At 53.1% G+C, this 15773-nt stretch overlaps 1 protein-coding gene across 3 annotated transcripts in view; it reads left to right on the top strand.

Annotated features, from left to right (window-relative positions):
- Positions 1-2639: 2639 nt before the first annotated feature.
- Positions 2640-15773, top strand: part of CTIF (cap binding complex dependent translation initiation factor) — a 148106-nt gene continuing 134972 nt past the window's right edge. For all 3 annotated transcript variants that reach the window (XM_069001583.1, XM_069001582.1, XM_069001584.1), the window contains exon 1: positions 2640-2703. The gene's annotated coding sequence lies outside the window, so the exon portion shown is untranslated. The remainder of the gene's footprint in view (positions 2704-15773) is intronic.

Below are 15773 nucleotides of genomic sequence, written 5' to 3'. Positions count from 1 at the left end.
AGATGAATTGTTTCCAGGTTAAAGCTGACACTGAAATTGCAGAAAAATTATCATTAATGCAAGAGTGGGTCCTACCTTTTTTTCCCCCCCCAACCTGCTCCGGTGCACCAGGAGCATCCCTGTGAAATCCTGGGACTGGGGGCTCTTGGTTTAGGGGCTTGGGGGCTGGAGGGGATGTGGGGAGGCTGCGTGAGGAGATGAGCTGAGAAAAAGGAATGTGGGCAGAGCCGTTTTCTGCCCTGGTGAGCTCTGCTGCTCAGCTGTCACTGGAGAGATGCTATTGGCACTTGGATAAATAATTAAACCATAGTATGGTCATAGATAAAAATATGAAAATCTAGGCAGTCCCCCTTTGCTTAAAATACAACAAAATAAAAAGAATCTGGAGCTAAATTAACAATGTGCTCTCCCAATTACAGCCACCCTCCGGTGAATATCAGGTTGTCATGACAACCTGCCCAGCAAAAGATACGGCCCAAAATAAAGCACAGCAGGGAGAGAGATCTTAGGAATCCGATTTTGCTGTCAAAGTAGAATTAAGGTTTCTTAAGAGGCCAGCATTTCTGGTGAATTTATGGCTGCAGTCCTTCCGTTGATGTTCATTAACGTGAGCCATTTATCTGGAGGAGTGTGACAGAACCAGACAGGGAGCAACAAAGAATCCATGGTTAGAAATAAGTTAACCTCTTGAACGCAACCCAAACCACAAGAAAAGGGAGATGATTGTTGGGTGGGTGTTTTTGAGAGCCTGATGTGGTAAGTAGAAAGTGGTTTAAATTGCTTGTAGGAACATTTCTGGGTGGCTTTGAGCACTAGGGCTGACGGGATCCAGCGGGGTAGAGGGATGTTTAAAAGGTGCTTAAATTCTGGTTTTTACATTTCTTGTCTGAGAATTTCGTGTGTTGTTTATATAGAAACACTTGGCTTATCTGCCATGCACAGGGACCTTGGCAAGCTTGAGAACTGGGCCTGTGGAAACCTCATGAAATTCAACACAGCCAAATGCAAGGTCCTACATGTGGGTTATAGTAATCCCAGGCACAAACACAGACTGGCTGGAGAATGCATTGAGAGCAGCCCTGGGAGAAGGACCTGGGGGTGCTGTGGGGGAGAGCTGGACCTGCCCCAGCCCTGAACCCCCCGTGCCCTGGGCTGATCCCCAGCGTGGGCAGCAGGGGAGGGGGGATTCTGCCCCTCTGCCCCACTCAGGTGAGACCCCACCTGCGGAGCTGCCCCAGCCCTGGGGAACAACAGCACAAGGACCTGGAGCTGCTGCAGCCAGTCCAGAGGAGGCCACCCAGATGCTCCAGGGCTGGAGCCCCTCTGCTCTGCAGCCAGCCTGGGACAGCTGGGGGTGTTCAGCTGCACAAGAGAAGGCTCCAGGGAGAGCTCAGAGCCCCTGGCAGGGCCTAAAGGGGCTCCAGGAGAGCTGCAGAGGGACTGGGGACAAGGCATGGAGGGACAGGACACAGGGAATGGCTTCCCAGTGCCAGAGGGCAGGGACAGATGGGATATTGGGAAGGAATTGCTGTCTGGGAGGGTGGGGAGGCCCTGGCACAGGGTGCCCAGAGCAGCTGTGGCTGCCCCTGGATCCCTGGCAGTGTCCAAGGCTAGGCTGGACAGGGCTTGGAGCACTCTGGGACAGTGGAAGGTGTCCCTGCCCATGGCACGGGGTGGGGCTGGATGATCTTAAGGTTCTTCCCACCCAAAGCATTCTGTGATTCTGTGAAACATTTGCAGCCACCTTCTCTTCAGCCCAGTTTAACACCCCTCCACACCCCCCCCAAAGCCCAGCTGGATGCTGCTTTGTCTCGAGGAGGAGGGCTGGGAGAGGACGCAGCTCTGAACTAAATCCCGATGGATGCAGGTGAGGACATGCGAGTCCGTGTTTGCCCCGGGCGCTGTGTGTTGGGTGGGTTAACACCGCCCCAAAGGCTGCTCTGAGCCCCGGTGGTCTCTCACCTGCCCTGGAGGGTTGGGGGTCCCAGGCTGCGGGCATCTGGGGGTTCCCTGTCAGATCCCCGGAGTGCAGGGCCCGGGGGTCCCTTGTCACATGGCGGGGTTGTGGGATCCGGAGCGTCCCTGCCAGGTCCCCGGAGGAGTGGGATCCGGGGCATCTCTGTGAGACCCCGGGATGCGGGACCAGCGGGTCCGAATCAGATCCCCGGGGGGTGCGGGATGCGGGCGGTCCCTGTCAGAATCCGGAGTGCCGGATCGGGGGGGAGGGGGGATTCCTTCTCAGATCCCCGCGATGCGGGACCCCCGGATCCCTGTCACATCGCGGGACTGGGGGATCGCGGGGGTCCCGGTCAGAGCCCAGGCTGCGGGATGTGGGGGTGTCTCTCTCGGAGCCCCGGCGGTGCGGATGCGAGAGGTCCCTGTCAGATCCCGGCGTCCTGGGGTCCGGGAGGTTGCTGCCCGAGGCCCAGGGTTGCGGGGTTCGGGGTGTCCGTGCCGGATCCCCGCCGTGCGGACAGGCCGCAGCCCCGGACTACATCTCCCGTCAGGGCCGGCGCGGGCCGCGGGCGGGGCAGAGCGCGTCACTGCCCGCCGCCCCGGCCCGTCCCTCCGCCGAGCCGGAGCCGGAGCCGGAGCCGGAGCGTCCTCCCGGGCGGCGCCCCCGGAGCCCCCCGGAGCCCCCCGAGCCCCGCGCCGCGCCCATGACCCCCTCGGCGGGGCACTGACCGCGCCCGGCCCCGCACGGTAAGCGCGGCCCGGGGGGGGGACGTGACACAGCACCGGCCGGGGGGGGTGAGCGAAGGGGGGCAGCGGGGGGAGCGCATCCCGGCTTTTGTCTCCCTTGGAAAGACGCGAGCCCCGCGGGGGGGTGGGGGTCGTGCCGCGGATGGAGCCGGTTTCTGGGCAGGTCTCGGTGCTGGCGGCGTCCCGGCGGCCTGGCCCCGCGGGGCTCCCCCCCGCTCGGTGACAGCCCGTGCGTGGCGGCGGGGGCCCCGCGGGATGCGGCGCTCCCCGCGGAGAGCTCCGGGGCTGGGCTCGGGTGTGCTCCCGGCCTCTGGAAGCTTCCCGGCCGCTCCGTCTGGCTGGAGAGGGGCAGTGCTGCCCCGAGCCCCGCCCGCGGCGAGCCCCCCGTGGGCAGGAGCAGAGGGACCCCATCGCGTCCCCGCCGCAGGAGCCGCGGCCATCGCGGTCCCGTGGGCCCGCACAGCGGCACCGCCGGCACAAAGCTGCCACCGGCACATCCCGGCGGGGGCACGGCCCCGGTGGATGCCCGCGGCGGGGTGGTCCGGGGCCGGGAGCAGCGCCCACCTCGCGGGAGTTCGGGCTGGGTTCGGGTGTAGAGAGCGAGGGCTCGGCAGAGCCCCGATTTTGTTGTCATTTTACGGTTATCGTTTTCCTGCAGAGTCACTCCGGCTGCACGTGGTCTCGGGGGCCGTGGTGGGTGACAGTAGGGGACAACAGATGCGGTGGCAGCGGAGCAGCCGGCAGTCGTGGGATGTTTTTTGCCGCAGCTGCCCCCAGCAATGCCGAGCGCTGGAGGCACAGTTGTTGGGTGTACTGGCCTCCCCGTGCCTCAAAACTCAGTCCTTGGAGTTGTTTTTCTGTACAATGAGACTAAGGTTCACCTCCCAGGGCTGTTCCCTGGGTCAGGCTTCTCTGGAAAGGGTGAGATTTCCTACAAGTGAGATCCCACACTGGATGAGGCAGCAATGCCATTAGATTGGAAAGGGACAGGTGGTGTTTCTCAGTGCCCCAGAACGTGGGTGCTTCTCTCAAATGGGCCATTTCCATGTGTCCATGGGTGCCACGTTCATTCCTTCTCCAGTAATCCACGCTGCTCTTTCTCCACCACTCAGGCAGGTGTGGGATGAAGCTTGAAATCACAGCCTTGTTAATGGAAATTGAAGAGATGAGGGGAAGCAGAAGGTAGACTGAGCTTCCAGGTTGTTTCCTTCAATGCAAAGACGCCAAAATAGGAGCAGGTCATTCAATAGTCCCTTTTCTACGAAACCTAGGAAGGCTTTTTGTTGGTGGACCATCCTCTGAGCATCCAGATTCTGGCAGGGGGTGCCACGCAGGATGGAGAAGAAAACATCCCACTCTGCTTGTGATTTATGTGACCCTGACAAGCAAATATTCACACTTTGTCACCAGTGAGTGGAAAAAGCCATTTTATTGTGTTCTCCCACATTATTTTTCTCTCTGAGGATCATAAAGGCTTTGCTCTGCCATTGATGAACCCGAGGTCCAAGAGCAAAACCTTGTGCTGCATTTTATCCCCTCAAGCCTTGGGTAAGATTTGTAGGCTGTGGTTTCCCTGCGCTGAGTTATGTTATCTTTGGCACAGATGAGCAGTGGCTGTTTCGGGAAGCTCAGGCTGTACTCTTTTTTTTATCTTTTTTTTTATCATTTATAAGATCTCAGGTTTCTTTGAAAGCAGAGGAGCAGCAGTTGGATGCTGCTGCAGGTGAAGGTGATGCGAGGAAGAGACTTCTCTCAGATGAGCTGGGGGTAAAGTCCAGCACCCAGGAGCTCTCCAGCTGATGGAAGACTGGAGAGACTATATGTGGAGATGAACTGAACCCCAGCTCTGCCTTGGTGATGTGTTTTGGGAGAGGACTGAGGTACCTGAGAGGCTTGGCTGGGTTTGGCATGTTTGTTCCCATAGCTGGGTCAACCTGATCCAGAAATGGGATGGGAATGGTCTATGGAGGGTTCCTGAGAGCCCGGAAAAGGAGAATGCAAAGCATGGAAATGCACCTGAGGGATATTAGCCCTGGATCCAAACTGTGGAAGTTTGATGGTGGGGTGCTGGGCTTTATCCCCAGAAGTCTCTCCCTTCAGCACTTGGTCTTGGATGAGAATAATACTGTTTTTTTGCTCTCTGGAGCATCCTCACTTTGGGGTGAATTGCATGGTTGAGTTCACTCTGCTGTGGTCTCCTGGTAAGGACAAATTTTGCTGTATCGACTCTCCCCTTCTTTCTCATTTTGGGTCTCTCTTTCCTGTTTCTCCTTGCAGCCATCCTTGCTGCTGCTTGGTCTTTTCCCAGCAGGAAGGGTGTGAAATTGTGGTAGTTACCACTGGTTGAGATTTTGTCCACAGGTCTCTGCAAAGCAGCAAGAAAACCCTCCTGGACCTAATTTAATTTCATGTTCTTGCTGCTCAGTTGAGTCTTTGGGGTCCTGTGCCTTTGTGAGGAGCTGTAGCTGAAAGTATAGCAAGACCTTGTGGTTTCTATGGAAGCTGGGGGCAGCTTTTTCAGGAGCTGTTTGGGATACATTTAACATTCGTCCTGTCTGTTTTGATGGAGTAATGAAATACTGTTAATGATTTCACTGTTCTTCAGTTTGGCAGAAGTGTTAAGACTTTATTTGTGTTACACCATCATTAAGTTTCAGAGTTAACAGTTTGCTGCTCTGTTTGGGCTAGCATCAGGTTAGGGGAAGGACCACAGAAGACTGGAAGCGTTGAGGCTTCTGGATGAGTAATCTCCATAAATGCCTTGGGATGTTGTTGTGAAACTCCTCGGAGAAGGGGCAGTTCTGCCACCTGAGGATAATTAGCAGATTACTGTGTCACCTGAAATGAAGGGCTACTGTAGCCAACCAGTCATCTTCTGTTTGTTTGCACCCCTGGCTATTTCTATTTATTTATTTATATGCATTTTTGCACATATATTTATATATATTCACTTACAACATAGATGCCTTGCTGGTGATCCTAAGAGAAATGTGTTTCCTGCTCAGTTCAGACTGAAATGGGAACAACATTGGGTGTTCTCAAAACTTTTCTGCATTTAAGCTTCCCTGCTAAAATGAGAAGTTTTGTTTCTTTCGTGTCTGCTTTGGGCTGTTGCATGGTCAGTCTTGGCTTGCTGGATTCTGCATTGTCATTGTCGGTCTTCTGAAACGTAGAGGTACCTCAGCAGTGACCAGGAGTGGGAGGTGATGTCTCTATCATGAATGGATTGCAGAAAATTTATTATGAAAAATGAATAGATTTGAGATTTTGCTTTGAGTTAGCTCTTGGAGAGTCCTTTCAGGCAGTCCATGGACCACTGAGATTTTAGGCACCACAGGTTGGCTGGGGGTAGTGCTGTGCTCACTCCAGAAAGGCCAGTGCTCCCTGTCCTGCAGAAACAACCCTCGGCCTCCCTGTCCCCTGGGCACGTAGCAGCTGTGATCCAGGAGAAGAAGAACCTGGTTTCTGAGCTGTGGGAGAACCTGTGCTGACAGAACCAAACTTCTGCTATCTCTGCAGGACCAAATCCTGCCACACCTGTCAGCCAGGAACCTGCTGCAGGTGTATTTCATAACGTGCAGACACTTATCGAGGGCGTCTCCTCTGTGGCAGCTGGCCCAGCTTCATCTCCTTCCCCAGCGTGGTTGCATCCATGCAGGGGGTGGTGGTGGAAAACATCTGCATTTCCACCAGGATGGGAAGGGATATGGGTGGGGTAGCGTGGATGTGGTGGGGCTGTCCCTGGGATGGGGAGCAGGGGTGGGTGGCTCTGTGGTGTCCCCCATCCCCTGGTGTCACGTCATGCCCGGGTGACCTGAGGATGCACGTGGCTGCCCACAGGCTTCCTATTTCTCACCAGTGGGTTGAATGGGTTTATTGGGTTTGCATGACCAGGTTTTGGTAATGGGGGGAGGGTGCTACTGGGGTGGCTTCTGTGAGAAGCTGCCAGGAGCTTCCCCATGTCCAGCAGAGCCAATGCCAGCCAGCTTCAGGACAGACCCCAAGGCCAAACCCATCAGGAATGATGGTGATGTCTCTGGGATACCAATTTAAGAAGAAAATAAAGTTGTTGCCCAGTTGTAATTGTGACCAGAGAAGAGCAGGGTGAGAACACGTGAGAGGAACATCTCTGCAGACACCAAGGTCAGGCCAAGAGGAGGGGCAGGAGCTGCTCCAGGTGCCAGAGCTGAGATCCCCCTGCAGCCCTAGAGGAGCCCACACCAGAGCAGGGGATGCCCGAGAGAGGCTGTGATCCCATGGGAAGCCCATGCTGGAACAGGGTCCTGGCAGGGATATAGTGTTCTGCAGAAACAGGAGCCCATGCTGGATCAGGTGTCCTGGTAGGACTTGTGACCCTGTGGGGGGACCCATGGTGGAGCAGCCTGTCCTTGCATGCACCCCATGGAAGAGTGATCCACATTGCAGCAGTTCATGGAGAATTGTTGCCCATGGGATGGACTCACACTGGGGAATCTTGTGGAAAACTTTCTCCTGTGGGAGGGACCCCATGCTGGAGCCGGTGAAGGACTCTGACTCCTCTCCCTGAGCAGTGGCAGGAACATCCTGTTCTGAGATGATCATAACCCTCATTCCCATCTCCCTGCACCACTGGGGGAAGAGGTAGAGCTGGGAAGGAGAGAGGGATGAGGGGTAGGTGTTTTTAAGATTTATTTTACTTCTCATTATCCTGCTCTGATTGTGTTGTTAATACATTCAGTTAATATCCCCAATTCAAGTCTGTTTTTCCCATGATGGTATTTGGTGAGGGATCTCTCATGGTCCTCATCTCAACTCATGACCCTTTTGCTCTGTTTTCTCTCCCCTGTCCAGCTGTGGAAGGGAGTGAGAGAGCTGCTTTGGTGGCTGCCTGGAATCCAGCCAGAGTCAACCCACTGCAATTGGCCTTAATACAAAAAGAAACCCAAAAAACAACCAACTTCTCCCTCCTTCTGGAGCAGGCTCCACTCTCTGGGACTGGTTTGTACAGACTGTTCCACCCTGGAGAGGCTTCACCACCACTGGAGCCTGCCCTGCACCAGAGCAAAAGCTACTGGGGGACACACAGCTGCTTCCCCAGGCACCTGCGATGGGGAGCCATTAGCAGGTTCGTAATTAATTCTGAAAAATGCTTTTGAACTCATGAAATCCTGGAGGAGCTGTGCTGCTTGGCTGGCATTCACTGGGACTGTGACAGAAGCTTGGGAGAAGCTGGTGTTCACATCCAAGCTGCCTCCAGTTGTGTTGGATGGCATCTGGCTTGGGACACGAGTGCTCGGCTTGGGGTGGGAAGGGTGGCTGCGGAGGCTGTGGCACGGAAGGGTGTCACACTGCAGCAGCCAAGGTCCCTGACATCAGCTGTGCCGTGCCACGTGTCAGGGGTCACACCCCATCCAAATTAGTGTTGAGAGGGTCTGCTGCAAGGTCAAGCAGTGACAGGGCAAGGGGGAATGGCTTTAAGCTGAAAGATGGTAGATTTGGGTTGGATGTTAGGAAGGAAATTCACCCTGTGAGGGTGGGGAGGCCCTGGCACAGGCTGCCCAGAGCAGCTGTGGCTGCCCCTGGATCCCTGGCAGTGTCCAAGGCCGGGTTGGACAGGGCTTGGAGCAGCCTGGGACAGTGGAAGGTGTCCCTGCCATGGCAGGGGGTGGAACAAGGTGAACTTCAGGGTCCCTTCCAACCCAAACCATTCTGGGATTCTGTGTTTCTATGAAATAAGCAGTTGTGACCCCGAGTGTTTTACATAATTTGATTAAATCTCACAAGTCTGTCTGTGCTACCGCAGCGCTTTTGAGCTACAACAGAAATGCACTGCAGATGTTTCAGGGGGCTTGGCTGTCGCCAGACTGAGCACCTCTCTTGCGAAGCCAAAGCTTTGCAAGTGATATGGAGCGGTTTTTGGGTGGAACAGCCTTGGGTGAGACTGGGGCTGGGGCAGCTTTGCAGAGCTGGGATCACCTGTTGCTGTGGCTGCGAGCTGCTCCTTCTCATATGTGGTCCATGGGGATGTCATTTTGGGGCCACCACCTTCTGCAGGTGGCCTTGAAGGATGTCAGTGTCTGCAAAAACACTCCTTAGTGTTTGTTAGTCAGGGATCTTGCAGGAATTATCCTGGAGTGAATTTTAAAGGATTTTTTCATCCTTCGTGGAAGTGTGTGCTTCAGTCACTGGCAGGAGTGTGATGCAGTCTAGGTCCAGCCAAGCCAGCCCAAAGCAGTAGTCTGCAAATCATGGAATCAGAATCATTAAGGTTGGAAAATATTTCTAAGAGCACCAAATCCAATCACCAATCCAGTACCACCACCATATCCACTACTAAACCATGTCCTCAAGTGCCACATCCACATCCTTCTTGAACACTTCCAGGAATGGGGACTCCACCACTGCCCTGGGCAGCCTGGCCAGTGCCTGACCCCCCTTTCAGTGGAGAACTTTTTCCCAATACCCAATCTCACTTCCCCTGGTGCAGCTTGAGCCCATTTCCTCTCTTCATATCGCTTGTTACCTGGAAGAAGACTCTGACACCCACCTGGCTGCACCCTCCTGTCAGGGAGTTGTAGAGAGTGAGAATGTCCCTTCCTAGCCTCCTTTTCTCCAGGCTAAAATGCTGGTTTGCTTTTGGGTGCTGCATTTCCCTGTATTACCCATGCAGAAGCAAACCCCCCGGGGCCAGAGGACTCGTGGGCGCCGTGTCCAACTGCAGTGAAGCCCGGGAGCATTTTAATAACATGTCATCAAAAATACCATGTTGTGTGTCTGGGCAGGAGGAGAAAAGGAAGCAGGAAGGGTTGTGGTTGTGCTGTGATTGTCAGCTGGAGGTTAATAACAACGTTTGTTGTTTAAGAAGGTGTTTGCTTTGCACAGTGAGAGGAGAGAGGAGTGTATGCCTGAACCCACGGGAAGTGTATTCCCTTAAATCAGGGCATGTCGTTGATCCAAGGAATATCTCTTCCCAGCCAGATGATGGCCTTGGAGGCGTCTTTGATTGTATTTTTCTTTGGCTAGGGAAGCTGGGTCAGTGATGGTGAGACTTGCAGCAGTATTTTTTGCAGCAGGAGGTTTTACAGCAGGATGGGGAGGCTCGGGGGATGCTTTAGGAAATGATTTCTGTATTCTTGCCATGTGCACATTCCATCCTTGCCAGTGAGTAGATGAACCAGGTGAAGTTTTTAGGGTCCCGGCTGTGATGTCTGCAGAGGCCTCTAAAGGAAGAGGAGGCCACAGATGTGCATGAAGGGCTGTGATGAGGCAGTGAATGGTTTTCTCTCACAGCTTTTCCCCCTTCTTTTGAGATCAGCAGTTTCTCTCACCCTGACAGCAGCTCTGCAATGAAACACACACTTCTGGAAAGCTCTTGTGGTGGATGTTGAGTTTTCCATCTCTCCCTGCATCCCTGCCTGGCACAGGCAGAGGAGTGTTTTTCCTGTCTATGCAGGTGCTCAGAGCAGCATCAGCCACGGGCAGGACATCACAGCCCTGTGGAGTGCTTGGTTGTCAGCAGAGCTGCATCATCCCTCCCTGCCAGGATGCTTTCAGTGCCAAGATTCACCTCAAGGCACTGTCCTCACCCTGCTTCTGCATTTTGGAGCATCTGCAGAGCACACATCGTTTTTCTCGAAATTGGTTCTGAGAAAAAGCACTTGCTTCACTTTTTTTTTAATAAATATATTTTTGTCACATGGGGTGAAAGATTCGTTTACTGACTGCAGCCACTTTGAAGCTTCTCCCCTGTTTTTGTGCTTGCTTCTTTTTTTTTTCCAATTAACAGAAATGAGGGTTATGCACTCAGACTGGCTGTCACTCACTATTCCTCCAGAAGATTTTTAACCTGGAGACTAACATAAGCCAGAATTGACAGAGGAGGGTACATCTTGGAGATAAGAACTTAATCTGTAAGAAAGAGGGTGGAAAAGGGAAATGCAAATTCCTTCTTGTCTGCAAGGAGGGGTTGCATCAATCGTAAGCTTAAATAATATCTGTCTGGGTGCAAGCAGGTCAGTTAATTCTTAAGTAAATTACCTTAGTAATTCACTACATTTTATTTAAGGAAGTAACCCAAATAATTTTGAACATGGGGGAGGAGGAGCTGGCTGTAGGGATGCTGCCAGGGAGGGCATGTTGGGATGATGCTAGGTAACTTTTAAAGGTTCCTCCCTACCCAAACCCATAGCTCCTCTCCTCCTCTCCTCTCCTCTCCTCTCCTCTCCTCTCCTCTCCTCTCCTCTCCTCTCCTCTCCTCTCCTCTCCTCTCCTCTCCTCTCCTCTCCTCTCCTCTCCTCTCCTCTCCTCTCCTCTCCTCTCCTCTCCTCTCCTCTCCTCTCCTCTCCTCTCCTCTCCTCTCCTCTCCTCTCCTCTCCTCTCCTCTCCTCTCCTCTCCTCTCCTCTCCTCTCCTCTCCTCTCCTCTCCTCTCCTCTCCTCTCCTCTCCTCTCCTCTCCTCTCCTCTCCTCTCCTCTCCTCTCCTCTCCTCTCCTCTCCTCTCCTCTCCTCTCCTCTCCTCTCCTCTCCTCTCCCACACCATTGTCCCCAGATTTTATGCTTGTGTGTGACCACTGAGGATGCAGTGAAAAGCTGGTGTCTGATTTCTCTCCAGAGTCTCCTGCCTGTACTGGTATCCTGCAGTTCAAAAGGGTTTTCCAGCCTTGATCTTAGCCTTGCCATATGCCTGCTGGGACGGATAATCAGGTATTATATATGCTGTGACTGCTCCTGATAGTGATGTTCCACGTGTTAACACCTACAAGCTCACAGAGTCTTTGCACACTGAGGTGTGGGTAAATTCTGTCCCCAAAAGCTTGCTCGGACACTTCCCAGGCTCAGTGCAGGTTCCCATCTAGACTGAGGTCACAGCTGGCAGCATCACCTGGAGAAGATGAGGCAGCATTGCAGTGGCTTTTCAGCATCAGCCATGTTCCATGAACTTGCCTTGGAGCTGGAGCTGCTAGTGAGCTTTCAGTTCCCTAAGGAGCTCTGCCCCTCTATGCTCTTGTTCCCATTACAGCTGCAGCAGGAGGCTGCCTTTTCTGTCCCTTTCCCTTTTGCTGTCACTATGTGCACTTCGAATTTTTTTATAATTTTTCTTTTTTTTTTACACCGGGGATTCTCTTCCTTTTTTGTCAGCTGGGAGAATGATTTTCCTTACGCTCTTCTCTATTTAGGGCTGTGGGGGAGGAAGTGACTCAGCCTTTCCCCCCCTCCCCCCTGCTCTGATTTGCACCGTCATCCCTTGGTGGCTTTGCCGAGTTTTTCTCTGAGCACCTCCAGTTACGCTCGCTTCATTCAGCAGGAACATTCCCGCCTCCTCGCCGCACGTTCCGGCAGGGAAGGGCACAGTGTGGAAGGATGAGCCCTCAGCAGGATCTTCCCCTGTGCCAGGAGGAGAGTGAAGCGGCAAGCAGGACGTGCTGCCAGACCTGTGGCAGCTCCAAGTCTCTGTGGCAGCTCCAGGTCTCCTGTCTGCTCCTCACCCGTACGGACATCTGTGGAAGAAGGGCTGGCCAAATGAAATTTCGAGGGCTGGCCCGGTCACACTATATAAAAATGATGGAATATGATGTCATGGGCTCTCCCAGGAGGGGAGGTGGCCTGGGTTGTGCTGCTGGCACTGCTGGAGGATGCCCTGCTCGCTCGGGTGATGGTGGGAGAGGTGGGTGTGGGTGATGGATGGATGGTGACGCCGGCTCCGTGCAGGACGGCTGCCAGCTTGCCTTTCATGGCACGGCTGAAATGGCTGCGAAATACCAGGGAGGACACGCTGCCTGCTCTGCTCTCCACAGGGCTTTCAGACATTGCTGCTCAGCAAGGAAGCCAATAAATCACTCTAAGTGATACCAGGCATTTGGTGTCCCATGTTCTGTATAAAAAAACAAGTGCATTAATTTCAGGTTAATTATTCTCCTACCCTGGAAGCCAGCACAGCTCTGCTTCTCTCTAAAGGGGAGAAGGGTAGATAAAAAGAAGATGAAACTCCCAAACGCCCCAGAATCTTTCCTCTCTGCTCCCAAATCAGATACTCAAACCCTGAAAGCAATTTCGATCTGCTGAGGGAATTCCAAATGCATCGCTTACTCTTACGCTTTATAAAGCTATTGGAGAAGGAAATGTCCCCTTTGTCCCAAATTATTCTTCTCTCAGATTTTATCTTCTCTCAAATTTTCACTTTTGGGAGTAGTTGTATGTGATGGGATCCTTGCTGAGGTTGGATGGGATCCAGTAGCACCAAAGATTGGAGGTGTTGGTATGAGCTTTCACTGTGACCCTGTTGTGCCACAGACTTGAGAAGAACTGGAAAGAAAGCAAAGCCTTTTGGCATGGGGGGGTGGTGTTCTCATGCTACATGGTACCAGCAGTGCTTTTGATAGTTTGCTAGGACTAAACCAAGCTTCTGCTTGTCTGAAGCACCTCTAAGGTACCTCCAAGTGCGTAGAGGCTACCTGGGAATCCTCGCATTGAACAGCCTAAAACTGGCAACAAAGGTATTGTGATGAGTGCTCCAAAGCAGGGCCTTGACAAGCCCAAAATCTTGGGGTAAGGAGCACAGAGCCCAGAACCCAGAAGTTATGTCTGATCTCTACTGGGATCTCTCTTGGCCCAGCCCTGCCTAGTTCAGCCAGATGTTTCTGGAGAAGGTTTAGGAGTGTTGCTGGAGGCGGGTGCAGTTGCCTGGGAACATCGCTTTGTCTCTTCTGTCCAGTTCTAGCTGTTGTGACACAATACAGGCGTTAAAAGCAAGTTTTATGCTTTAGACTTGGGTCCTAATAAGGTGGTGGCTGATGTGTAAAAATGTGTAATTGAGGAATTGTGGAAGTTTGGCAGCCAAGGCAAATATTTGCATGGAGGTGAAGGGTGTGCTAGGAAACATGAAGTTGATCATCACCTAGAAATCACCAGTAACCCATCTTGGGTTTAGACTTGCTTGAGTTCATCTTTTTTCTTCTTTTTTAAGAAATCCAGCCACATCCTGAACCTGTCCTCACAGCATCCTGCGCTCTGCTCGGGCCGTATTAGCTGCCTTCTGAACATCTCTGTCTATTGATTAAAGCATTAGGAGGAATTTCAACTTGGAAGCAATGGGTTTGATTAGCCAATTATTTTAACAAAAAAGCTGTGAACTTTGATTAAAAGTACAGAGGGAGCTGTAGTCACTGTTTTTTAATGTGCTGGAAGGGAGGTCAGAGCACATAACCAAATGAGAGCATTTGTCAGGATGCTGATGAGGGGAGTTTGGAGGCTGAAGGTCAGCATTGTGCATGACATCTTCTGCTTGACCTAGGAATATGGAAAATTATTTGTGTGTATTTAGTGGGGGCTTCTGGTTTTTGGCTAGTGAACTGCAGTGAGTGTAGGAACTTCATGGCTGCATGGAACACATAGAGGACAATTGAGTCTGTACGATGCTTTTCTTGTGCGAGAATGGGGTTTAACTTCGACCGGTCAGTCAGTGGAGTAATTATATCCTGAAGGACTTCATGAATTCAGAGAATCATACAGTCCTGGAATGGTTTAGGTGGGAAGGACCTTAAGATCATCCAGTTCTACCCTCTGCCAGGGGCAGGGACACCTTCCACTATCCCAGGCTGCTCCAAGCCCTGTCCAACCTGGCCTTGGACACTGCCAGGGATCCAGGGGCAGCCACAGCTGCTCTGGGCACCCTGTGCCAGGGCCTCCCCACCCTCACAGACAGCAATTCCTTCCCAATATCCCATCCATCCCTGCCCTCTGGCACTGGGAAGCCATTCCCTGTGTCCTGTCCCTCTATGCCTTGTCCCCAGTCCCTCTGCAGCTCTCCTGGAGCCCCTTTAGGCCCTGCCAGGGGCTCTGAGCTCTCCCTGGAGCCTTCTCTTGTGCAGCTGAACACCCCCAGCTGTCCCAGGCTGGCTGCAGAGCAGAGGGGCTCCAGCCCTGGAGCGTCTGGGTGGCCTCCTCTGGACTGGCTGCAGCAGCTCCAGGTCCTTGTGCTGTTGGGGACTCCGGATCTCGAGGCAGCTCCGCAGGTGGGGTCTCACCTGAGCGGGACGGAGGTTGGATACTCCACAGTTGGCAGGTGGGAAAAGCTTGCTGGTATCAACACAGCTGTGTGGACTGCAAGCAGGAGACTTCACAAAACCATCCCATGCTGTTTGTTGTTGTTTGGGTTGTTCTGAGGATCTGTTGTGGGTTGTAGGGGCAGGTGGGAATATTGGTGAGGTGCTCAGAAAGAAGCAGCTTAGAAAACAGTGTGGAGGTACCAGTGAGGGAGTGTCTGCCTCCTCTGTTAGGAAAAGCAAATGTCTTTTGGAAGGAGGTGGTTTGATTCAAATCAGTGCCAGGAAGAAAGACCCGGAAGCCCAAGAAATGGGTGACTGGTTTCTGTGTTCTCGGCTGGGGGGATGGCCAAATCAGAGACAGGCAGATGATGGCACAGGTGGGGAGGAAGAGCCAAGAACAGGTCAGGGCAGTGAGCACATCCTCCTCTTTGGTCTGCCCTTCTTGTTTTCTTGTTCTGGGGTCAAACATCTGGATGTGTTCTCAGTCCAGCCCCCACTCTGGGCCCGCAGCTGCGGCTCTTCCAAGTCGTTGAGCCCCGAGGCTGCCAGGATGGGCAGAGCTGATGGCAAACCATCCAGGAAGGAGGAGATGGGTAATAAAAAGCTTCTGGCTCCCTTTCTACAGGGAAAAGTGCGTGCATACGCTGTTCAGCACTCGCTGCATGGGACCATCCTCTGCCTCCCAGAGCAGGCAGCTTTGCTCAGTGGGATTGCTGTGTACTTGAATTTCATGTCAGCCTGTTTCCTCTCCTAAAGGTCAGCCTGACCCCTTGCTGTGTGAAGAAGTTTCTTTTGGTTTTGATTAAGCTTGAAGTACATCTTTCTTGCTTTTAGTCCTGAAAGTCTGGGCTCAGGGAAAGTCTCCCTAGGTGAGATCCTAGAGTTACTCTGGATTGAAGTAAGCTCTGGAGGTCCTCTTGTCCAGCCCTCTGCTCAGTGCAGAGCCAGCTTCTACATCAAACCTGCTCAGGGCCTCCTCCAGCTGAGTCCTGCTGCTGTTCCCAAGCTGCACACCCAGATCTCACACTCGAGTTACATGTTGGCTGCT

Source organism: Aphelocoma coerulescens, assembly GCF_041296385.1.
Source record: "Aphelocoma coerulescens isolate FSJ_1873_10779 chromosome Z unlocalized genomic scaffold, UR_Acoe_1.0 ChrZ, whole genome shotgun sequence".
Lineage (NCBI taxonomy): Eukaryota > Metazoa > Chordata > Aves > Passeriformes > Corvidae > Aphelocoma > Aphelocoma coerulescens.
The sequence above is the reverse complement of the archived record's forward strand: the minus strand, read 5'-3'. Positions and strand labels throughout refer to the sequence as shown.